The sequence below is a fragment of the Bubalus kerabau genome, chromosome 23 (genome assembly GCF_029407905.1).
Source record: "Bubalus kerabau isolate K-KA32 ecotype Philippines breed swamp buffalo chromosome 23, PCC_UOA_SB_1v2, whole genome shotgun sequence".
Lineage (NCBI taxonomy): Eukaryota > Metazoa > Chordata > Mammalia > Artiodactyla > Bovidae > Bubalus > Bubalus kerabau.
In genome coordinates, this window is record NC_073646.1 from 31,639,404 (window position 1) to 31,666,035 (window position 26,632).

The window sequence follows — 26,632 nt, forward strand, 5'->3', positions numbered from 1 at the left end:
TGTGAGGGGGAGAGGGAAAGAAAGAGAGCTTCAAGATGTATATAGAGGTGGTAGCTTAAGAAGTAAAGAAAAAATGAACCGCTTTTTAACTTAATTTTTATTGGAGTATAGTTGCTGTACTGCAGAAGAAATGAAGTCTTTTAAAAGTTTTTATTATGTAAGAGGTTTTAAAAGGTTATCTTTAGAGAGCATCTTTACTGTTTCAAAGATTAAGGTTTATTTATGTTACTACATAGACACTTTGGAACAGTTCCTGAAAAGAAACAGGCTGCTATTTATTTATTTCCTCTACAAACCTATCCTGACTCTTTGCTATGTATGAAGTAAAATAATCACTTAACATCTCAATGGCTATCTTGGGGGTGAAATGAAAACAAAAACTGTCCATTTTAATGATACTCAAAAACAAATAGATTATAAACTACTCACCTTTTAACATTCTAAAGAGTTGAACACATGGTTACATACATGTGTATGTGTGCATACATCCATCCACCAACAAATTATCAGCAACTAATTTAAGTATTCCCTTAAAGAAACTTGGGCAGCCTATAAAGCACTGCTTCAATATAAAAAGACAGATTGTCTGGTGTATAAAATAACTTTTTAGGATCAATGAATGGCAATTTTCAAAGGCCTGTTGAGCCATTAGTCTACCATGGTTCCCAAAGAAAATTAATGTCTATCAGAAATATCTACAGTGGCTTTTTATTTTTTTTTCCTTAATATCTTTTTTTAAAATAAGATGACTATGCCTCATACTCAGCAAGGGGAAGCATTCAGCAGATTAACAAAGGAGGAGGACAGAAGGATAACCAAAAGATCTGGGGGAAATGCTTTAAGGCATTTATCTGATAATCTCAGAAGACAGAGAAGCCTGGCAGGTTACAAAGGGCCACAAAGAGTCGGACACGACTGATGCACTGAGTGAACACACACAAGAAGAAGCAAGAAAGCCAGCCAGCCAACAACAGAAGGCTAGGCTGTGAGGTAGAAAGATTTACACATACTTGCTGGCAATAGAGGGGGTAAGTGCACAAGCTATGTACAACAGACAGGAAGAGGTTTCGTGAACAGTTGAAATTATGTGATTTTTAGGTCACTGGTGATGGAGGGCAGGGTCACAGCAGTGCATGTGCTGAGAGGCAGGCTCAGAGACCGACTAATAGTGGCAATTTCCTTCGACACCCAGCCTTTCTTCTTGGTGATGGAAAGGTGATCTTGCTCTTGACTTTCCCTTCTCCCAAATTACAACCTTCCACCAAAGGCTTCCTCTGCCACTCTTGAATTTCAAAATGAGATGGTTTGGTGTTGTGCAAACTAAGGGAGAGCGAAAAATTGCAGACAAAACACTGAGCAGGCTGCAGGGCTCCATTTGCTGATTACAGATGAAGCCAGAGGAAACTGAAAATGAGGGCACAATTTGCCTATCGTGCATGAAATAGATCTTAGAAAGAGAGCCTCTCTGATTTTCCCAACCTAAACTGAGGGCCGCCCATCACTTACAAATATGAGTGCTTGTATGTGCCCAAATGTATGTACATGTGTAAGAGGGGTGCAATCTGAGCAGAACCTCTTCAGTTAGTTACTTGATCTTAGGGACTTGCAAAGAAAATAACAGAGAAGCCAGGAGAAAAAGAAAACACGCTTTCTCTGTCACCATCTTATTGGCTGGCTGTGTGCCGTCATTTTAGTCTGTTAAGTCCTTTGTTTATTATGTTGCATTTGTACTTGCTTTTGAATGGTTTTACAAACACTGATTCCACCACTTAAGTGCAAAAAAAAAAAAGTTTGCAGTGATAATAAGTGAAAATTAAAGAAACAAGACATAACAGCTCTTTTAAAATTCATCTCTACATGGATATGTTCATACTGGGCCCCCACTTTGGACTTCTGAACAAATGGGACTTACAAACCCACTTTTAGGGCCTAAACTTCTGTAGTAAATAACCAAAGCAGACACTATAGGAATTCACAAAATAATCAATAAAATAATCAATATGGCATTCAAAAAAATAACCTCTCATGTTCATCACTTTTTTTTTGCTTTTATTTTTTAATTAATTTATTTAAATTGGAGGCTAATTACTTTACAATATTGTAGTGGTTCTTGGCGTATATTGACATGAATCAGCCATGGGTGTACATGTGTCTCCCTATCCTGAATCCCTCTCCCACCTCCCTCCCCATCCCATTCTTCAGGCTTGTCCCAGTGCACTGGCCCTGAGTGCTCTGTTTCATGCATCAAACCTAGACTGGTCATCTATTTCACATATGGTAATATACACACTTCAATGCTATTCTCTCAAATCATCCCACCTTCACCTTCTTGCACAGAGTCCAAAAGTCTGTTCTTTATATCTGTGTCTCTTTTGCTGTCTCGCATACAGGGTTATCATTACCATCTTTCTAAATTTCATATATATGCATTAATATACTATATTGGTGCTTTTCTTTCTGATTTACTTCACTCTGTATAATAGGCTCCAGTTTCATCTACCTCATTAGAACTGTTTCAAATGCATTCTTTTTAATAGCTGAGTAATATTTCATTGTGTGTATGTACCACAGCTTTCTTATCCATTCATCTGCTGATGGACATCTAGGTTGCATCCATGTCCTAGCTATTGTAAACAGTGTGGCAACGAACAATGGGGTACACGTGTCTCTCTCAATTCTGGTTTCCTCTGTGTGTATGCTCAGCAGCAGGACTGCTGGATTGTATGGCAGTTCTATTTCCAGTGCTTTAAGGAAATCTCCACACTGTTCTCCATAGTGGCTGTACTAGTTTGCCTTCCCACCAACAGTGTAAGAGGGTTCCTTTTCCTCCACACCCTTTCTAGCATTTATCGTTTATAGACTTTTTGATAGCAGCCATTTTGACTGGTGTAAGATGGTACCTCATTGTGGTTTGGACTTGCATTTCGCTGATAACGAGTGATGTTGAGCATCTTTTCATGTATTTGTTCAGTTCAGTTCAGTTCAATCGCTCAGTAGTGTCCAACTCTCTGCGACCTCATGAATCTCAGCACGCCAGGCCTCCCTGTCCATCACCAACTCCTGGAGTTCGCTCAAACTCGTGTCCATGGAGTCGGTGATGCCATCTAGCCATCTCATCTTCTGTCCTCCACTTCTCCTCCCACCCCTAATCCCTCCCACCATCTTTTCCAAGGAGTCAACTCGTTGCATGAGGTGGCCAAAGTACTGGAGTTTCAGCTTCAGCATCAGTCCTTCCAATGAACACCCAGGACTGATCTCCTTTAGGATGGACTGGTTGGATCTCCTTGCAGTCCAAGGGACTCGCAAAAGTATTCTCCAACACCACAGTTGAAAAGCATCAATTCTTTGGCACTCAGCTTTCTTCACAGTCCAACTCTTGCATCCATACATGACCACTGGAAAAAAACATAGCCTTGACTAGACGGACCTTTGTTGGCAAAGTAATGTCTCTGCTTTTTAATATGCTATCTAGGTGGATTCATGTTGACCGATATATAGCAAAACCAATACAATATTGTAAGCTTAAAAAAAAAAAAAGTAATATGCTATCTAGGTTGGTTGTAACTTTCCTTCCAAGGAGTAAGCGTCTTTTAATTTCATGGCTGCACTCACCATCTGCAGTGATTTTGGAGCCCAGAAAAATAAAGTCTGACACTGTTTCCACTGTTTCCCCATCTATTTCCCATGAAGTGATGGGACCGGATGCCATGATCTTCGTTTTCTGAATGTTCAGCTTTAAGCCAACATTTTCACTCTCCACTTTCACTTTCATCAAGAGGCTTTTGAGTTCCTCTTCACTTTGTGCCATAAGGGTGGTGTCATCTGCATATCTGAGGTTATTGATATTTCTCCCGGCAATCTTGATTCCAGCTTGTGCTTCTTCCAGCCCAGCGTTTCTCATGATGTACTCTGCATAGAAGTTAAATAAGCAGGGTGACAATATACAGACATACTCCTTTTCCTATTTGGAACCATTCTGTCATTCCATGTCCAGTTCTAACTGTTGCTTCCTGACCTGCATATAGGTTTCTCAAGAGGCAGGTCAGGTGGTCTGGTATTGCCATCTCTTTCAGAATTTTCCACAGTTTATTGTGATCCACACAGTCAAAGGCTTTGGCATAATCAATAAAGCAGAAATAGATGTTCTTCTGGAACTCTCTTGCTTTTTCCATGATATAGCGAATGTTGGCAATTTGATCTCTGTGTTTAGCCATCTGTATATCTTCTTTGAAGAAATGTCTGCTTAATTCTGTGGCCCATTTTTTTGATTGGGCCGTTTATTTTTCTGGAATTGAGCTACATGAGCTGCTTGTGTATTTCTGAGATTAATTCTTTGTCACTTGCTTCATCTGCTAGTATTTTCTCCCATCCTGAAGGCTGTCTTTTCACCTTGCTTATAGTTTCTTTCATTGTACAAAAGCTTTTAAGTTTAATTAGGTCCCATTTGTTTATTTTTGCTTTTATTTCCATTCCTTTGGGAGGGTGGGTCATAAAGGATCCTGCTGTGACTTATGTCAGAGTGTTCTGCCTATGTTTTCCTCTAGGAGTTTTATAGTTTCTGGTCTTACATTTAGATCTTTAATCCATTTTGAGTTTATTTTTGTGTATGGTGTTAGAAAGTCTTCTAGTTTCATTCTTCTAGAGGTGGTTGACCAGTTTCCCCAGCACCACTTGTTAAAGAAATTGTCTTTTCTCTATTGTATATTCTTGTCTCCTTTGTCAAAGATATGGTGTCCATCGGTGCATGGATTTATCTCTGGGCTTTCTATTTTGTCCCATTGATCTATATTTCTGTCTTTGTGCCAGTACCATACTCTCTTGATAACTGTAGCTTTGTAGTACAGTCTGAAGTCAGGCAGGTTGATTCCTCCAGTTCCATTCTTCTTTCTCAAGATTGCTTTGGCTATTCGAGGTTTTTTGTAGTTCCATACAAATTGTGAAATTATTTGTTCTAGTTCTGTGAAAAATACCACTGGTAGCTTGATAGGGATTGCACTGAATCTATAGATTGCGTTGGGTAGTATACTCATTTTCACTGTATTGATTCTTTTGATCCATGAATATGATATACTTCTCCATCTATTTGTGTCATCTTTGATTTCTTTCATCAGTGTTGAATAGTTTTCTATATATAGACCTTTTGTTTCTTTAGGTAGATTTATTCCTAAGTATATGGATAAGTAGGCCTGGTGTGCTGCGATTCATGGGGTTGCAAAGAGTCGAACACAACTAAGCTACTGAACTGAACTGATTCCTAAATATTTTATTTTATTCGTTGCAATGGTGAATGGAATTGTTTCCTTAATTTCTCTGTTTTCTCATTGTTAGTGTACAGGAATGTAAGGGATTTCTGTGTGTTAATTTTATATCCTGCAACTTTACTATATTCATTTATTAGCTCTAGTAATTTTGTGGTGGTGTCTTTAGGGTTTTCTATGTAGAGGATCATGTCATCTGCAAACAGTGAGAATTTTATGTCTTCTTTCCCAATCTAGATTCCTTTTATTTCTTTTTCTTCTCTGAATGCTGTGGCCAAAACTTCCAAAACTATGTTGAATAGTAGTGGTAATGGTGGGCACCCTTGTTCCTGACTTCAGGGGAAATGCTTTCAGTTTTTCACCATTGAGGATAATGTTTGCTGTGGTTTATCATATATGGCTTTTATTATTTTGAGGTATGTTCCTTCTATGCCTGCTTTCTGGAGGGTTTTTATCATAAACAGATGTTGAATTATGTCAAAGGCTTTCTCTGCATCTATTGAGATAATTATATGGTTTTTATCTTTCAGTTTGTTTGTGTGGTATATCACACTGCTTGATTTGTGAATACTGAAGAATCCTTGCATCCCTGGGATAAAGCTCACTTGGTCATGATGTTTGATTTTTTTAATATGTTGTTGGATTCTGTTTGCTATAATTTTGTTGAGGATTTTTGCATCTAAGTTCATCAATGATATTGGCCTGTAGTTTTCTTTCTTGGTGGCATCTTTGTCTGGTTTTGGTATTAGGGTGATGGTGGCATCACAAAATAAGTTTGGCAGTTTACCTTCCTCTGCAATTTTTTGGAAGAGTTTGAGTAGGATAGGTGTTAGCTATTCTCTAAATTTTTGGTAGAATTCACCTGTGAAGCCGTCTGGTCCTGGGCTTTTGTTTGTTGGAAGATTTTTTATTACAGTTTCAATTTCCGTGCTTGTGATGGGTCTCAAGATTTTCTGTTTCTTCCTGGTTCAGTTTTGGAAGATTATACTTTTCTAAGAATTCATCCATTTCTTCCAAGTTGCCCATTTTATTGTCATATAGTTGCTGATAGTAGTCTCTTAAGATCCTTTGTATTTCTGTGTTTTCTGTTGTGATTTCTCCATTTTCATTTCTAATTTTGTTGATTTGATTCTTCTCTCTTTCTTCTCCATGAGTCTGGCTAATGGTTTGTCTATTTATCTTCTCAAAGAACCAGCTTTTAGTTTTGTTGACTTTTGCTATAGTCTCCTTTGTTTCTTTTTCATTTATTTCTGCCCTAACCTTTATGATTTCTTTCCCTCTACTAACCCTGGGGTTCTTCATTTCTTCTTTTTCTAGTTGCTTTAGGTGTAAAGTTAGGTTATTGATTTTTCTCTTGGTTCTTGAGGTAAGCTTGTATTGCTATGAACCTTCCCCTTAGCACTGCTTTTACTGAATCCCATAGGCTTTGGTTTGTCATGTTTTCATTTTCATTTGTTTCTCTGCATATTTTAATTTCTTTTTTGATTTCTTCTGTGATTTGTTGGTTACTCAGAAGTGTGTTGTTTAGCCTCCAAATGTTTATATTTTTAAGTTTTTTTCCCTGTAGTTTACATATAATCTTACCACATTGTGACCAGAAAAGATACTTGAAATGATTTCAATTTTTTTTACTTTACCAAGGCTAGATTTATGGCCCAGGATGTGATCTATCCTGGAGAATGTTCCGTGTGCACTTGAGAAAAAGGTGAAATTCATTGTTTTGGGGTGAAATGTCCTATAGATTTCAATTACGTCTAAGTGGTCCACTGTATGATTTAAAGTTGGTGCTTCCTTGCTAATTTTCTGTTTGGTTAATCTATCTATAGGTGTGAGTGGGATATTAAAGTCTCCCACTATTATTGTGTTACTGTTAATTTCCCCTTTCATACTTGTTAGCATTTCTCCTACATACTGCAGTGCTATGTTGGGTGCGTATATAATTGTTACATCTTCTTGGATTGATCCTTTGATCATTATGTAGTGTCCTTCTTTGTCTCTTTTCACAGCCTTTATTTCAAAGTCTATTTTATCTGATATGAGTATTGCTACTCCTGCTTTCTTTTGGTCTCATTTGCATGAAATATCTTTTTCCAGCCCTTCCCTTTCAGTCTGTATGTGTCCCTTGTTTTGAGGTGGGTCTCTTGTAGACAGCATATATATTGGGGTCTTGCTTTTGTATCCATTCAGCCAGTCTTTTGTCTTTTCGTTGGGGCATTCAACTCATTTACATTTAAGGTAATTATTGATAAGTATGATCCCGTAAACCACATTTACTTTGTTGTTTTGGGTTTGAGTTTATAAACCTTTTCTGTGTTTCCTATCTAGAGAAGACCCTTTAACATTTCTTGAAGAGCTGGTTTGGTGGTGCTGAATTCTCTCAGCTTTTGCTTGTCTGTAAAGCTGTTGATTTCTCCTTCATATTTGAATGAGATCCTTGCTGGGTATAGAAATCTGGGTTGTAGGTTTTTCTCTTTCATCACTTTAAGTATGTCCTGCCATTCCCTTCTGGCCTGAAGAGTTTCCATTGAACGATCAGCTATTATACTTATGGGGATCCCCTTGGGTGTTATTTGTTGCTTTTCCCTTGCTGCTATTAATATTTGCTCTTTGTGTTTGTTCTTCATTAATTTGATTAATATGTGTCTTGGGGTGTCTTGCCTTGGGTTTATCCTGTTTGGAACTCTCTTGTTCATCTTTAAAAAAAAAATCAAAAACATCTACTGTATGCCAGACATTTTACCACCTACTTGAAATATCTAAGAAAGGATCCCACAACTCATGTAAATCAATGAAGTACTACACTAAAGTGGGATAGGCATGAAGCAGGCAAAATGCTTCCTGTTGCTATTTTTCACATTGGATGAAAACTTCAGCCCTGCATTATCACCAAAATAGAAAAACAGATCAATACAATAGAATAGAGTCCAGAAACAGACCTACTGATATATGGACAGTGGGTTTTCAGCAAAAGTGCAAAAACAATTCTGTAGAGAAATAATCTTTTTAACAAATGTCAATGGAACAAGAAGATATCTACGTGCAAACTATATAGATAGATATACATATATCCATATCTCAATCTATTAGAAACATTAACTCAAAATATATCATAAACCCAGTTTAAAACCTAAAACTAAAAAACATCTACAAGAAAACTTGTGTAAACTTCAGTTAGGCAAAGATTTTTCAGATATGTTACCACAAACATAATCAAAAAAAAAAAAAAAAAAAGAACGACCTGATAAATTATACCTCATTAAAAATGTAAACTTCTACTCTTCAAAAGACATTGTTAAGAAAATGAAGATACAAGCCACAAGAAAAAAATATTTGCAACATGTGTATCTGATATAAGTTTTGTATCTAGAATACATTCTTTTAAATTCTTGAAACTACATAAAAAGAAAGCAACTCAATTTGTTAAATGGACAAAAGATTTAATACTTAACTAAAGAAGATACATGGGTGGCCAATAAACACATGAAAAGATGCTTAGCAGCAATAATCATTAGAGAAATGTAAATTACATCTACTACCTACATATTAGAATGACTAAAATGAAAAAGAATGACCATACCAACTATGGGCAAGGATGTAGAGGAGCTCATACACTACCGGTAGAAAGTGCAAATGGTACCATCACTTTAAAAAACAGTTTGACTGTTTCTTTAGAAATTCAAAGTATACCTACCGTATGTATCAACTATTCTACTCCAAAGTATTTCCCCAAGGAAATAAAAACACATGCCCACATAGATTTGTACATTGGTGTTCATATCAGCTTTGTTACATCCTAAAACTGGGAAAAACTTAAATATACATCAACAGATGAATGAACTGTGATATAACCATTCAATGCAATATTCAGTTCAGTTCAGTCACTCAGTCGTGTCCAACTCTTTGAGACCGCATGAATCGCAGCATGCCAGGCCTCCCTGTCCATCACCAACTCCCAGAGTTCACCCAATGCAATATTACTCAGCAATAAAAAGGAATAACCTATTTATGTATGCTACAACATGAATAAACCTCAAAACAATTATATTGAATAAAAAAAGAATACATTCTGTATGATTCCACTAACATAAAATTCTAAGAAATGTAAAATAATCAATAGTGACAGAAAACAGACTAGCAGTTCCCATGGAGACACAAGAAAAGATTTTATGGGGACAAGAGGAAACTTCTGGGGTGATGGGCATTTTCCTTGTCTTGACCATGGCGATAGTTTCATGGGTGTATACACACGTCAAAAGTATAAAAATGTTACATTTTTAATTCAGGCAATTTACTAGTGTGTCAATTATACCTCAATAGAGCTCTTTTTTAAAATGTCACAACTGGCTATCATGCATAGCTGACATATCATTATTACTAGATATCATAATTACTAGATTATATTGAGTGTCCATCAGAACTCATCTTTCAGATTCTTGGAACAAAGGGATGGCCATACTTTGGAAGGACTGGCTTTAGACCATGCTGCTGCTGCTAAGTCACTTCAGCCGTGTCCGACTCTTCGCAACCCCATGGACTGCAGCCTACCAGGCTCCTCTGTCCATGGGATTTTCCAGGCAAGAGTACTGGAGTGGGGTGCCATTGCCTTCTCCCATGAAGGTTCCACTGAAAACAACTCGCCTGTGAACCTTGTGAACATGAATGTCTCAGTCAGGCTCAGGAGCAGTGCCCGGTCTGTACATCACTGTCAGTGTCAAGGAGGAGTTCACATTGTGCCTTGTCTTCTTCACTTGTAACAGTCACATCTCAGCTGTTCAGAGGCTAACTTTTAGTCGAGTTTGTCCTATTTTTCTTTCAAATACCTTGGTTACTGTTTGGCCACATCCTCTCTCATGAACACATGAATCAAAGAGCAAAGAAAGAAAACATACATAACTTTTTACCATTTCGAAATGTAAAAACAAACAAGTACCTTATTAAAATACTATATACGATGCATATGACATAAAGGAATCCAAACGGAGATAAAAAAAGGTTTAAAAAGGGAGAGAGTGCAAGCACAGACAAAATCAGTATATGAAAACACCTGTCAAAGGTGCAGAGCCACTGTTAGAAGTGAGAAGGGGGGGAAAAAAGGACCTCAAAACCAGCCGCTGAGAAGCTTTCCTAAATTCAGTTATGGGATGAGATCACAACTATCAGCTTAAGCGAGATTTTTGCACACTCTGTGAATTGAAAACGTCCCAGCAGTCTCCCATCACCATAGATAATTGAGAGTTGGCTGCTGTTAGACCTTAACATGCTCAAAGCGGCTGAGTCCCTGGCAACCAGATGCTACTGCTTAAAACAGTTTAGGCTCTTAGCCCTGAAGGATTCCTAAAATTGGATTACAGTCCCTCCAGATAATCTGAGAAATACAGCATGACGAAAAGGAAACCTTAAAAAAAAAAAATTAACTCCTCCATAACAGCAGCATTCTGAAAGCTGAGCACAGCATGACTGAGGCAGAAAATCTCATCAGCGAGGGCTTAAGGGCAATGATGTACACAAAGGGCGAGTCCAGAAAGGGGAGGGGAACCCACACAACAGAGGGGAGCATCAGGAAGCCTGAAGAGAAAGTAAGCACCACGCAATTCTCAGGCTTTTTGGAGGGCAAAGAGAGTCTGGTGTGCTGCCTTGAGAGAGGGTTACAGAGCACACAAATTCCTACTGCTTTCTCATGCATTCAAATATAACCCAAGGAGGTCCCACTCACATCTGAGAGGATGTGTACTCCTAATGAGACCACTTTAACTGGTAATTACTCCCTTCTGACTAGGCATTCCATGCAAAACGTGGGAAAGGGTTAGTTAATGCACTTGCTACAGTACAGCAAGTGTACTTAGTCACCTCAGTCATGGCCAATGCTTTCTGACCCCCATGAACCACAGTTTACCAGGCTCCTCTGTCCATGGGATTCTCCAGGTAAGAATACTGGAGTGGGTTGCCATGCCCTCCTCCAGGGGGTCTTCCCCACCCAGGGATCGAACCCATGTCTCCTGCGTCTCCTGCACTGCAGGTGGATTCTTTACCACTGAGCACCGCGGAAGCCCACTGCAGCAAAATAATCAGTAACTGGTCCTTTGCTGTAACACTCAGGTTTAGCTCCACAGGGAAACTGGTTATAACTTCATCATCTCTGAATTCCTAGTGGAGGACACAGAAGGACATGCACAGTGAGCTGTTTTTGAACAAAAGAATTAGAGAGAGGAGGACACTGTTCCCCCACCCTATGAGTCATATCCCTCCTCCGCTCTCACATTTCCACCCAAGAACCTTCAAGCTTATTATTCCCCACCACATCATTGGTAAAGTCACCATTACCCCCTTGTATATTAAGAGGGGGTAAACAGATCCTCAAGAGATATGGTAAGTTACCCCATTAAATACAAGAGAAAACAATAAAGGGCACTGACTGGGAAAATGACAGGTCTTGCCATCATCTTTGTGGCTTGATCTCACGGCCAGATTACCATTTTCTGGGTCTCAATACCTCTCTATTCACAGAAAAATCAGGAGTGGCTGATATTGTCATCCATATATTCAAGTCAAGGACCCTGATGAGCCAGTGACAACCTCTTCATATACGGACATTTGAGCCAGATAAATAATAAGATAGATTTTTATTTTCTTCCCTTAAAATGTTTCCAATTTGTTCTCTTACCCAGGTGCCCACATACTACCACACCTTCATTTTAAATGACCAATGTCTGGCCCCTAAGTGAATCTTTAATTACTTAAGGAGAGAGAGTGAAATGAAATGAACCACAGGGGAAATAAAAAGCAAAATAAGGATTGGGATTCAGAGTTATGGAGGAGTCCTCCATACTTTTCTGCCATGCTAAACCAGTTCTGATCCTCACTCTTTCCTTTAACCTTCCCCAGAAGAGAAAAAAGGAAAACAAAATCCTGATGTGATTCAGATCTTACAAAGTGGGGAAAAAAGAGAGGACCACTAATATGTCCTTCTAGCTCAGCTCTTAAGAAATGCAATCCCTATCAAGCTACCAATGGTATTCTTCACAGAGCTAGAACAAATAATTTCACAATTTGTATGGAAATACAAAAAACCTTGAATAGCCAAAGCTATCTTGAGAAAGAAGAATGGAACTGGAGGAATCAACCTGCCTGACTTCAGGCTCTACTACAAAGCCACAGTTATCAAGACAGTATGGTACTGGAACAAAGACAGAAATATTGATCAATGGAACAAAACAGAAAGCCCAGAGATAAATCCACGCACATATGGACACCTTATCTTTGACAAAGGAGGCAAGAATATACAATGGATTAAAGAGAATCTCTTTAACAAGTGGTGCTGGGAAAACTGGTCACCCACTTGTAAAAGAATGAAACTAGAACACTTTCTAACACCTTACACAAAAATAAACTCAAAATGGATTAAAGATCTCAATGTAAGACCAGAAACTATAAAACTCCTAGAGGAGAACATAGGCAAAACACTCTCCGACATACATCACAGCAGGATCCTCTATGACCCACCTCCCAGAATATTGGAAATAAAAGCAAAAATAAACAAATGGGACCTAATTAAACTTAAAAGCTTCTGCACAACAAAGGAAACTATTAGCAAGGTGAAAAGGCAGCCTTCAGAATGGGAGAAAATAATAGCAAATGAAGCAACTGACAAACAACTAATCTCAAAAATATACAAGCAACTCCTACAGCTCAACTCCAGAAAAATAAATGACCCAATTAAAAAATGGGCCAAAGAACTAAATAGACATTTCTCCAAAGAAGACATACAGATGGCTAACAAACACATGAAAAGATGCTCAACATCACTCATTATCAGAGAAATGCAAATCAAAACCACTATGAGGTACCATTTCACACCAGTCAGAATGGCTGCGATCCAAAAGTCTACAAGCAATAAATGCTGGAGAGGGTGTGGAGAAAAGGGAACCCTCTTGCACTGTTGGTGGGAATGCAAACTAGTACAGCCACTATGGAGAACAGTGTGGAGATTCCTTAAAAAACTGGAAATAGAACTGCCTTATGATCCAGCAATCCCACTGCTGGGCATACACACTGAGGAAACCAGAATTGAAAGAGACACGTGTACCCCAATGTTCATCACAGCACTGTTTATAATAGCCAGGACATGGAAGCAACCTAGATGCCCATCAACAGATGAATGGATAAGAAAGCTGTGGTACATATACACAATGGAGTATTACTCTGCCATTAAAAAGAATACATTTGAATCAGTTCTAATGAGGTGGATGAAACTGGAACCTATTATACAGAGTGAAGTAAGCCAGAAAGAAAAACACCAATACAGTATACTAACGCATATATATGGAATTTAGAAAGATGGTAACAATAACCCTGTGTACGAGACCGCAAAAGAGACACTGAGGTACAGATCAGTCTTATGGACTCTGTGGGAGAGGGAGAGGGTGGGGAGATTTGGGAGAATGGCATTGAAACATGTATAATATAATGTATGAAACGAGTTGCCAGTCCAGGTTCGATGCACGATACTGGATGCTTGGGGCTGGTGCACTGGGACGACCCAGAGGGAGGGTATGGGGAGGGAGGAGGGAGGAGGGTTCAGGATGGGGAACACAGGTATACCTGTGGCGGATTCATTTCGATATTTGGCAAAACTAATACAATATTGTAAAGTTTAAAAATAAAATAAAATTAAAAAAAAAAAAGAAATTAAGCCTCTACTAACAGGCAGTTGAGAACACCTTGATATTTGACTTTAGTTAGGGCTGGCTGTGCTTTCATAGAAACAGGTGGTGCACGGGTATGAGTAACCACTTTTTGGAGAGGCTCACTTAAGAGAACAAAATCTTTCTCTTTCTCTCTCTCTCTCTCTCTCTCTCTCTCTCTCTCTCTCTCTCTCTCTCACACACACACACACACACACACACACACACACACACACAAGGCCTAATTCTGTCTACTCAGCAAACAAGACACAAGTTCACAAAAGGTAACTTAGTGTTTAGGATTATTCAGTAACAGGAAAAGCAAGCCACTTATGGCAAAATTCACATTACGTAGCCCGAATATAGTTTATACAGCAATATTAGGTAGGGTATATGGATAAAAGACAATCCCTTTATGGCTCAAGTTTTTCAAGTAGTTTAAATAGGTTTTTAGAGAACAGTGAAATAATTAATTCCTTCAGTACTAATTTTATAACTTTCTCCCAACTTCCCAGAAACTGTAGTCAACTTTCCAATGGAAACAAGTAGGCATCCATTCATTTACAGAACAGTGAAAACCAACATACCCATGTATATATATATATTAATACCTCCCCACACTCCACAAACAATTGTTATATCCTTTCTCAAACTAATCTTAACTGGCTTGTCAATGGCACAGACCAATCTGTTTCAATGTCTGAAAACTTAGGGTCCTCCATGAGATAATCTCTTAGGTTGCATCAAACTCTTTGATGTTATTATTATCCTCAGAGGTTATTTAACTCATATAAAACATTCAACCAATGTAGACTTAAGAGTTCACTGATTCAGTAGCACTTTTTCTTCCAGATCATGTTTTCCAGAATTAAATATCTCTATGATATTTCTCTGATATAAAAGCATGTTCTTTTGATTTGAGAACTAGGCATGGTTCTGATTTGATTTGAGAACTAGACATGATTTAATAAAAGGTTAAGACAAATTTATGAATATAAAGCAAGGACTAATTTATGACTTTTCACAACCACTAATATTTGTATAGCAACTGAGAGTTGCGAGTGTACAACAAGCTTACCTTTTAAAATCATCATTTCACTTGATTTCCTAATAACCCAATACAACAGGCACCATCATTTTCATTTTCTAAATGAGGAAATGGAGATTTGGTATACAAATGACATCCCAAAGTCAGAGAGTCAGCTCTTGTCAACACACTTGGGGTCCCTTGGCTCTAATCCTAGTCTCATTCCCTAACACCAGGTCGTTAGAGCCTTATTTGTTAAGTGTCAGGATTATGACCTTTTGTTTGAAGAAAATTTTAAATTATAGTTTAGTACTGTCTCATTATAAAATCCTTCTTCTCACCTCCACTTCCCCTCCAAAGCATAATTAGGGAAAGGCTATGACCCTTACGTCAAGCATTTGAACTCTTTCTGAAGGATTCAGATCAGCAATACAAATCCAGACTGAAATAAAAGTTTTGTTTTTTATCTAAAACTGACAATTTTCACCATTTCAAGGGTGAAAAGTGGCAAAGAATGACACCCTTCTGACCTTAAAAAAAATAAAAATAAGAAATTACACAAATGCTCCAGACCCTGAACTCCACATGTTCTGCCTATGTGGCTCAATAAATATTAATGGATAATGATAGTGGCTATAAATACCCACAGGCGCAAAAAAAAAAAAAAAAAAAAAACACACACAAGAAATTCTTGTTTGGCATATATTGCAAATGCTCTATCACTAAAATGAGACACAAACAAAGGTTTCATGACAAGACTTCCGAGTCTGGGAGCTTGTTTACATAGTTCTAGCCTCTGAATGCACTCTCCCTTCCACTGCCTTTCCCATCAATCCCCATCTCCTATTTCAGATTTTAACCAGAAGCATTTTCTTTCCTTTAGCATCATATGAGGGAAAATACAATGAACTACCCTGCAGGCTTTCACAGAACCCAGGAAAGTACTTAAGAGGTACCCATTGACCTGAGAGACAGTGTCAGTTTGCACAAGCGACCTGGACGCTAAGTTTGAGGCAATTATGTCATGCAAAGATGCCCAAACTTTTACTCAGTTTGTTGAACAAGTCACAGCCTTGTCTCTATACCAAAGCTTCCTATAGATAGTTTTAGTGATGTTTAGATACTTATTGGGTCTATCAGATTTGATAATGGAATCAATCTCCCCCTTTAGAAGCTCTGGGTTAATGGCAAAGTTTATTAAACTGCAGGCAGTCATTCAGAAAAGATCAATAGAGACATGATTACAGAGTAACCAGAGGATTAAACATGAGATTTATCACAAATTAAACTGAATTAAATGTTCTCTGATAGCACTTGAAATGCTGTCGATATGTTTAACTCATAATCTATGCTTTCTGTGTTTACCTAATAGACACAGGGATGTCTGATTTGAGAAAATGATTGCTATATAAAAACATAAGCCACAGAGATTTGCTGAAAGACTCGAGAGTCCCTTCTGAAAATGTTCACCCATTTTTAAGAAGCAGCACTTTAATTTCTCCATAAGAGCCGTCCACAGTTTAACTCAGTAATTTTGAGTTACTCAGTACATAGCCCATTCTTCCCATCCCTAAAGCTCACGCATATAGGTATCCCCCACTTTTCCAAAGTTCACTTTATGCCACTTCACTTTTACAAAAAACCCTACATTTGCATCTGTTTCCCCTAACCAAAAGAAATCCGAAGAGGATTTTTCACTTTTATGGAAAGAGGTGAAAAGCAAAAATAGTATTCAGTGTCTGTTCTGCAAAATGCTGTTAGAGAGGCAGCATTCACCCCAAACAGCAAGGGTGACTCCACCAAGCTCCTTCCCTGGAAACTACACTCTGCATCTCAGCATCTAGTTGCCATACCTTTGAACAGTATCTGTGAACATCTGTGCTTTATATTGATTTATTTTGTGCATCTGTGTCCTAAAGTAGTTGTGTCTTGGCTCTATGCCATTTTGGCTTACGAAAGATTTCACAGGAACTTTCAGACAGTGGGGGAACCCTGTACACCCTCACAGGCACATATCTCAGAAACTGTGTCTGCAAGTCACATCCTTGAAACCATTTCTCCTCTTTAAAAAATTTCCTTCCCTTCTCTCACACAGAAGCATGTGGTGTGACACTGGGCCTTGGTCCCCTGAGGAAAGGGGGCTGGAAAATGTCATCTAGATGTAGGAAAATCAACCCTTCTACATCCTGGGAGAATTTATTGATACCACCACAAGCTCAACAAATCACATTCATAAAAGTGAAATCCCGTTCACAGGCTATGAAAGGTAACCACTGGCTAAACAAACTGGCGACTGCATACATGCTCGTAATCAGGGGAGGACTCAGTATACATGATGGCTGCTAAGACTGACATCAACACCACAGTGAGAGAGCACAGCTCTGCAGGACCTGAGACAATAAAGGCCGATCCTGCTGTGTGAGCTTGGGAGGGTGTGCGTGCAAGCAGATGGGCTGGCAGGGAAATCAGTCATGGAGCAAACACTGAGCCTGTGGTTTAAACTACACCTTGGATGGCAACGAGTCTGAGGGAGACTTCCCCTTCTCCTGGCCTAGTTGCTGTCACGTTGCTAGTACACCGCACCCACACATAGCGTCGGCCCTGCCCTGAGGAGCTGGGTGGCTTCAGCTGTAATCCAATATGGCAGCTGTTTGGAAAGAGAGGGGAGAGGAGCTGGGGTGGAAACGAGGTGCTGGGGCTGATACCACCCTGCAGTTCTATCATCCCCTCGTCAGCACACTGATTTACACCAGAGCCACCACTTTTCTTCTCAGTAGTTATCCAATGTTACAATACCATTTAGTGCTGTGGATAGTCCACAAAATTTCTAGATTCCTCAGGAACCAAGAATGCCATCCTGCCTGCTGAAGAAAGGAACTATGCACCCCACCCTAGAAGCCGGGGCTGCTTTGAAGGACATGAAGCCAAAGCTGCTTACCTCAGACTCTGATTGATAGAGATCCTATGACATCAGTTTCTTACATTATTTTCCACAGTAGAAACTTCATGCTGAGAAAACTACTGCCCCTCACTGCTATCAATACACTGTGTCTTTGCTCAGTCTAGGGCTGATACAAGCAGGCGCTCTGGCAGCACTTAGATCTGGGTTTGAGCCCTGGTGTTGCCACTTTGTGGCTTTGTGACCTTGTGCAAATCTCCAGCCTGTTTAGATCTCCATTTTTACTGCTCCAGGACAGGGATAGAGTTATGAGGCCTAATGAAATCTGTGGGAAGTGCCTCGGATATTTCCTAGCATAAAGTAGATAATAAATGCTAAGTGAGGAATTCCTCTTTCTAGGTAATACAATCATGTTCCTAGTCATTACAAAGGGAAACTGTCAGTCATTATAAAATGCTGTCTTTGGCAATTGAGGACTGATGGTGGGACCTATCTTTATATAGCCTTAAGAATGTGAGTATTGAGTGTCTTTTGGTGTACAGAGTGATATAGTGTACAGAGTGATATACCTCTTTTAATTACCATAATACCCTGTGCAGCTTCAGTTTTGTTATTTCCATTAAATGGGGGCTAAGTGTCTCAACTAATTTATAAAGTAGCTATTCGAATTAAATAAAGTAATACAGTTTCTGGAACAGACTAGAGTTAGTCATTCTATTACTATGAATTAACTTGACCAGGGTCACACGGCTTGAAGACAACACCAGGATTCAATGCAGAGCTGCGTGACTCTAGAGCTCATGCTACATGCATGGACCCGAATGCAGACGCCTGGGATGTGGTTGGAGTACTGACCAGGATTTACACTGTGATTCTGAACTCAGTCGTTGCATACTTCTCTATTCTTTTTTTTTTTTTTTTTAATAAGCACATCACTTGGTCTACTTACCCTGTAAAATAAAAGAAAAAAAAAATAGTACAATTTGCTCTTTGGAATAATAACACCACGTAAATGTTCATCTTTTTTTTCCCTAAAATCTGCCTTCCATAATTTATGACAAGTGCAAAAGTTGCCAGGAAAAGAAAGAAAGAAAAATGGATTTCCCATCACCACATGAAATGGAAAGATGGAAACTTCACGAAGGTTTGGCATGGGAAGAGAGCAACCCTTTGTACTGATGATACATCCAAAATTAAAAAGACCACCATGTAAACTGCTCCTAGAGATGAGGAAAATAAAGCATGAAAAAGTGTTTGATAACCGATTCCATCATAAATCTCTTTTCAACTGCTTTACCTCTGCTGGTTTTCCAAATGAGACATCTGTCCATTTTCAAGAAGAAAATAAATGCATCCCGGGTAGTTACTAGAGGCACTTCAACATAAAAAGATTATCTACAAGGCTTCCTGCTGGAGCCTAACCTTGAGAGAAATGGGTTTCTTAGACAGTATTAGGGAATCCCTCAATGCGCCATCCAAAATCTTCCTGTGTTAAGACTTAATGGAACAGGGAGAGATGGAACAAAGGAGGGGGGAAGCTCTCCTTCCCAGCTGAGCACTGACACACACAGTACCGTTTGGGAGGCAACTTTATGTGCTCTTAGTAGTAGATTAATGAATGTAATTACCTAGCATTGTGGCTGTGAATGCTGCAAAAACTATAATTTATAGAGTGCTGTAAAGTTCTAATGTGTTTTTATGTCCATAAGCTGCTTAACCATAATCTAATGCATTTGTACAAGAACAGCCTAAGTGGCTCTCAGCTGAACAGTGAACACAAGTGTCTGAACCTCAGCAATTCTCCTCATACGTCTTTATAACCCAACCCCGTGTGGTAAGCATCTGAGGGAAACAGCTGCTGAATTATACAAATAATTCCAGAGACAGTGACAAGGCTCTCTGCCTCTCTCACCATGAGAAGAGTTGCTGGCTGACAAAGAGCTGCGGGCCTTAATTAAATGCTGGAGTGGTTCTGCATACATGTTTGGTGGTTACTTTTTCTTTTACCAACATTCTCAACACCCTCTCCTCCGTTCCATCTACTCTCATCCCTGCCCCCTAGAGCTGAGCAGGGGTAAAAAGGGGGAGGAGAGAAGAGAACAGGGAAAAAAATTACCTTTCTATATGAAAATACCCTACCTGGCTTCCAGCTTAGAAAAGGCTTACCATTTCCAATTTCTCAGCCACTGTATTTTCAAGGAAAAAAATAAAGGAGTACTCCCTTTACTTTCAAGGGAGTAAAGCTCAACAATTCTCTGACGACCAAAGGAAATTATCCTTTGAGACTGCCCTGGTTGGGGGTTTGAAGTATCTCATGTGAGTGGATAGATGACTATGATGATGAAGATAAGGGTGGTGATGATGGTGGGTGGTGGTGGCTGATGCTTTTTTAAAGTTTGCAATGTGTAGAATTACACTCCCTCCAAAGTCCAATGAGAAGGTACCACTGGTAAACCAATTTTCAGATGAAAACACCAAGAGTTGTGATTGGTTAAGTGACAAGGCAGGTATATCAGTTCAGCTTTTCACTCCACAACCTGTACTAGACTCACTAGACAACTTATTTACAACTTTTAACTCAATGTTTTCCTCATCTATAACATAGAGATTGGTACTGTTGTTCAGTCGTGAAATCACGTCTGGCTCTTTTCCACCCCATGAACTGCAGCACACCGGGCTTCTTCATCGTCTCCTGGAGTTTGCCCAAATTTATGTTCATTGAATCTGTGATGCTATCTAACCATCTCATCCTCTGTCATCCACTTTTCCTCCTGCCTTCAATCCTTCCTGGCATCAGGGTCTTTTTTAATAAGTGGGCTCTTCACATCATGTGGCCAAAATATTGGAGCTCCAGCTTCAGCATCAGTCCTTCCAATGAATATTCAGGATTCATTTCCTTTAGAATTGACTGGTTTGATTTCTTTGCAGTCCAAGGGACTCTAAAGAGTCTTCTCCAGCACCACAATTTGAAAGCATCAGTTCTTTGGCACAGCCTTCTTTATGGCCCAACTCTCACATGCATACATGAGTACTGGAAAAACATAGATTTGACTATGCAAACCTTTGCTGGCAAAGTGATGTCTTTGGCTTTTAATATGTTGTCTAGGTTGGTCATAGCTTTGCTTCTAAGGAGCAAGCGTCTTTTAATTTCATGGCTGTTGTTACCATCTGCAGTGGTTTTGCAGCCCAAGAAAATAAAATCTGTTACCGCTTCCACTTTTCCCCATCTGTTTGCCATGAAGTGATGGGACCGGATCCCATGATCTTAGTTTTTTGAATGTTGAGTTTCAAGCCAGCTTTTTCACTCTCTTTTTTCACCCTCATCAAGAGGCTCCTTAGTTCTTCTTTACTTTCTGCTACTACACTGGTTATCATCTCTGCCTATCTGAGGTTATTGATATTTCTCCTGGCAATCTTTGATTCCAGCTTGGGATTCATCCAGCTTGGCATTTCACATGATGTACTCTGAATAGAAGTTAAATAAACAGAGTGACAATATAAAGCCTTGTCATACTCCTTTCCCAATTCTGTACCAGCCTGCTTCTATCTGTTGCTTCTTGACCCGCATACAGGTTTCTTAGGAGACTGGTAAGGTGGTCTGATATTTCCACCTTTTTAAGAATTTTCGAGAGTTTGTTGTGATCTACACAGTCAAAGGCTTTTATGTAGTCAATGAAGCAGATGTTTTTCTGGAATCCCCTGCTTTCTCTATGATCCAACAAACGTCAGCAATTTGATCTCTGGTTCCTCTGTCGTTTCTTAACCCATTTTCTACATCTGGAAGTTCTCGATTTACATACTGCTGAAGTCCATTCTGAAGGAGATCAGCCCTGAGATTTCTTTGGAAGGAATGATGCTAAAGCTGAAACTCCAGTACCTTGGCCACCTCATGCGAAGAGCTGACTCATTGGAAAAGACTCTGATACTGGGAGGGATTGGGGGCAGGAGGAGAAGGGGACGACAGAGGATGAGATGGCTGGATGGCATCACTGACTCGATGGACGTGAGTCTGAGTGAACTCTGGGAGTTGGTGATGGACAGGGAGGCCTGGCGTGCTGCGATTCATGGGGTTGCGAAGAGTCGGACACGACTGAGCGACTGAACTGAAGCCTAGCTTGAAGGATTTTTAGCATAACATTACTAGTATGTGAAATGAGTACAACTGTTTGGTAGTTTGAACATTGTTTGGCATTGCCTTTCTTTGGGATTGGAATGAAATCTGACCTTTCCCAGTCCTGGGGCCACTGCTGACTTTTCCAAATTTGCTGATAATATTGAGTGCAACACTTTAACAGCATCATCTTTAAGGATTTTAAATAGCTCAGCTAGAAATCCACCACCTCCACCAGACTCACAGTAATGCCTCCTAAGGCCCACTTGACTTCACACTCCAGGATGTCTGGCTCTAGGTAAGTGACCACACCATCATGGTTATCTGGACCTTTTCTGTACAGTTCTTCTGGTATTCTTGCCACCTCTTCTTAATCTCTTCTGCTTCTGTTACATAGGTCCTTACCATTTCTGTCCTTTATCGTGTCCATACTTGCATGAAATATTCCCTTGATATCTCCAACTTTCTTGAGATCTCTAGTCTTTCCCTTTCTATTGTTTCCCTCTTCTTCTTTGCATTGTTCATTTAAGAAGGCCTTCTTATCTCTCCTTGCTATTCTCTGGAACTCAGCATTGAGTTGGTTATATCTTTCCCTTTCTCCCTTGCTTTTTGCTTCTCTTCTTTTCTTAGCTATTTGTAAGGCCTCTTAAGACAACTACTTTGCCCTCTTGCATTTGTTATTCTTTGAGATGGTTTTGGTTACTGACTCATGCACAGTGTTACAAACTTCTGTCTATAGTTCTTCAGGCACTCTGTCTACCAGATCTAATCCCTGGAATCTATTCACCACTTCCACTGTATAATCATAAGGCATTTGATATAGGTCATACCTAAATGGCCAAATGGTTTCCCCTAGCATGAAAACGCAAAATACAGAGATAACAGTAGTATTTACCTCATAAGACTATTATGGGAGTTAAATGAGTTAATACATATGAAGTTCTTAGAATAGTTTCTGGACCTAAGTGATGCTGAGTCCATGTTAGCCATCATCACAATTACACCTCTACGAACAGGCAGAATATGCATACAAAGCTGGCGTCTGAATAATGCAGGATTTAGGGCCACGTTACTTCTCACCATAAAAAAAAAAAAATTTATAATTTACACTTGGCCCTCCGTATCAGCAGCTCTACATCTGCAGAGTCAACCAACCGAAGGGCAAGCTTCACTGCAGTACTTCCTTTTTATCTTTAAGAATTTTTTATGTGGACCATTTTTCAAGTCTTTATTGAGTCTGTTATTATATTGCTTCTGTTTTATGTTTTAGCTTTTTGGCCCTGAGGCATGTGGGATCTTTGCTCCTGAGCTGGCACTGAAACCCCACTCGCTGTATTAGAAGCTGAAGTCTCAACCAGCGGACCACCAGGGAAGTCCCGGGATTTACCACTGAAAAAATCCAAGTGCACTGGCATAGTTCAAATCTGTGCTGTTCAAGGGGCAACTAACCTGGCAAGGAGATGGGGCAGATGCTATGCGTGCAAGTGTGTGTTTAGTCACTCAGTCATGCCTGACTCTTTGCAACCCTTTGGATTGTAGCCCACCAGGCTCCTCTGTTGCAGGCAAGAATACTGGAGTGAGTTACCATTTTCCTTCAGGGGATCTTCCTGACCCAGGGATCAAAACTTCATCTCCTGTGTCTCCTGCCCTGCAGGCAGATTCTTAACCCGTTGAACCACGAAGGAAGCCCCGGTGTGTGTGTATTGGTGGGAATGCTATAAGGGACACCAAAACGTGCCTGCATCTTCCAAAGGCAGACGTTCCACGAATCAAACATCTCTAACTGTGAGATCCAGACATATATCCTGGAGCCCAGCAGTACCAAATAATGGATAAAGTAGCAGTGTCAAAGTATAACTGGATAAGTCCCACTCTACTTCCCAGGGCCTGGTGTTGAGTGAAGGCTCCCCTAAAGAGGACCTCCCAAAAGGACCTCAGGTGTAAAAGCAAAAAAGAGCCATAGCAACAGGAATTCCCAGTTTCCCCTCCTCTTTTCAGCTGCAGTGCAATATGGTATCAGTGAGTAAATATTTTAGTACACATTAAAAAAAAAACAGCAGCTTCAGGAAAACACAAGGCTAGAAAATCTTCAGAGCTCTTAGTTGAGTATGGGAGCACAATGGCATTACATCAGAGGCCACATGGGGATGAACAGCCAGCTCTAAGACATACACTCAGGGTAAATTAGTATCATGGCTAATAAATAATGGATGCTCTTCCTAGTTAAAAATGTACTGCTCTCCAGCATTCATGGGAGGAGATGTGATTTGGATTCAATTAAAGTTCTATCCTGTCCAAGGGAAGAAAACTCTGCCTCTAAGAGAGCCATGTGGCTGCTTCTTTACTTTCTGTGCCAGATTGATCTCTGGAAGTCTCAGATCCATCACGTTCACAGGGGCTGCGGAGGCTGTAGCTACACATCTATCTCCTCCAAGAGAAAAGTGCAAGAGAAGAAAGCCTGAAAGGAGATAACACAACGGGGAAAGTATTTCCTGCCTCGTAATAACTCAGCTTTGACCCTAGCTGTGAAATCTGATTCCTGTAATTTAACCTGAAAGAAGAGGAGGAAGTAAACAAACCATTTCCTAAAAACACTGCTGCAGTCCTTAAAAAGCTGAAGTGGAACTGGGGACAGTAAGGGTCTGAACATGGCCAGTTCTCTCCATAGGCCTCTCCTCAGTGTCCCCTGATACACATCTCTCCTCCTGTAGTCCTCAAGACTCACTTCCTCCTTAGCAGCCCTAAAATCATTAAAAGAAAATCGCTGGCCCCTCAGCAGTTCCCAAACACTGAGCCGTTCCTCACCTTGCCTGCCACCACCCTTCTACTTCCCTTTCTCACCTCAGTTTCTCTGTGGGAATGGGATCCTAGCTTGTCTCCTCACATTCTTGCCACTCACACCGCCCCCATCATCGATCCTGTCCACTCATCTTGAGCAAGCCCACTTCTACACCTTAGGAGGGCTTCTCAGGTGGCACTAATGGTAAAGAACCCACCTGCCAATGCAAGAGACTTAGGTTCGATCCCTGAGCCAGGAAGACCCCTGAAGAAAGGCAGGGCAACCTGTTCCAGTATTCTTGCCTAGAAAAGTCCATTGGCAGAAAAGCCTGGTGGGCAGCAGTCCACAGGGCACAAAGGGTCAGACCTGACTAAGTGACTGAGCACTACCTATACCTCAGAACTCCCTGTAAGAAGTCCACGGCTCCCTACTGCTTGCACCAAGCCCTATGTCTTCCTCCATGCCCTGCTATGACTCACTGGTTATGTCTCACCCAAAACTCCCTCTCCATCCATGTGCCATGCGCGTGTGTGTGTGCTAAGTTGCTTCAGTGGTGTCTGTCTCTTTGTGACCCTATGAACTGTAGCCCACCAGGGTCCTCCTGGGATTCCCCAGGCAAGAATACTGGAGAGGGCTGTCATGCCCTCTTCCAGGCCCAAGGATTGAACCCATTTCTTTTTTACATCTCCTGCACTGGTAGCTGGGTTCTTTACAACTAGAGCCACCTGGGAAGCCCCAGTGTGCCATAGGAGATGACATCTCCCTCCCAAGCACCCTTAGCACTTCCTGTCTACACCAGTGGTCTGCAAGACATCCATCAGGATAAACACTACATTAAAATGTCTATTAGTAAATGTTTTTCATCTCATTTTTTAATAATTCCTAATTTTGTGTTTTATGATCTATAAAATACATTGTTCCAGTAGTACATAAAACTTTTAAATTAATGTATATGTATATGTGTATTCCCAGGTTGAGCAGTGATAAAAAAAAATCTGCCTGCCAGTACAGGAGACAGAATCAAGAGACAGGGGTTCTATCCCTGGGTTGGGAAGATCCCCTGGAGGAGGAAACAGCAACCTACTCCAGTATTCTTGCCTGGAAAACCCCATGGACAGTGGAGATGGGTGAGCCACATACAGTCCATAGGGTTGCAAAGAGCTGGACACGATTGGGCAGGCACATATACACAAAAACACACGCACACGTATATGTATTTAACAGAGGTGCTTATTCTAAATCTTTTTGCCAGTATGGGCACATAATCAAAAAAGTTTGGAGACTTCTGGTGGAGATTACACAGAAGGAAGCAAGCACCTTGATGGCACCCTTTCCTGTACTTCTTTAAACACTCAAAAATAGCACTATGTGATTTATTGATATGGTAACTAGGCACGGTAAATCACAGCTTTCAAACATGTGGAACAGGATGCCCTAAAAAACTAAATCCCAACGTTTGGCAAATAAATCACTAAGCTGCAAGAAATAACCACAGTGAATGATGACAACAAGCCCTTAAATAACATGGGTCTGAACTGTGCAAGCACACTGATATGTGGACGTCTTCCACTAAAAACACACTCAAGTGCCACACAATCCACGGCCACTGGAATATGCGGATGGAGGACTGGGATGTGGAGAGCTGGCCGTGAAGTTACAGGTGCGTGTCCCGCTGTGCGCACGATGGGTGCCCCTAGCCCCTGCTGTTCAAGGGTTAACTGTATAGTCAATAATACCATATGCGTGGGGATTCCTTGGTGGCTCAGATGGTAAAGAATCTACTTGCAATGCAAGAGACCTGGGTTTCATTCCTGGGTGGGGAAGATCTCCAGGAGAAGAGAATGGCTACCAGTATTCTTCCCTGGAGAATCCCATAG

General features: G+C 40.2%; 1 protein-coding gene across 2 annotated transcripts in view; it reads right to left on the reverse strand.

Annotated features, from left to right (window-relative positions):
- AUTS2 (activator of transcription and developmental regulator AUTS2) overlaps positions 1 to 26,632 on the reverse strand; it is a 1,208,818-nt gene that overhangs the window by 918,710 nt on the left and 263,476 nt on the right. The gene's annotated exons all lie outside the window — the stretch shown is intronic.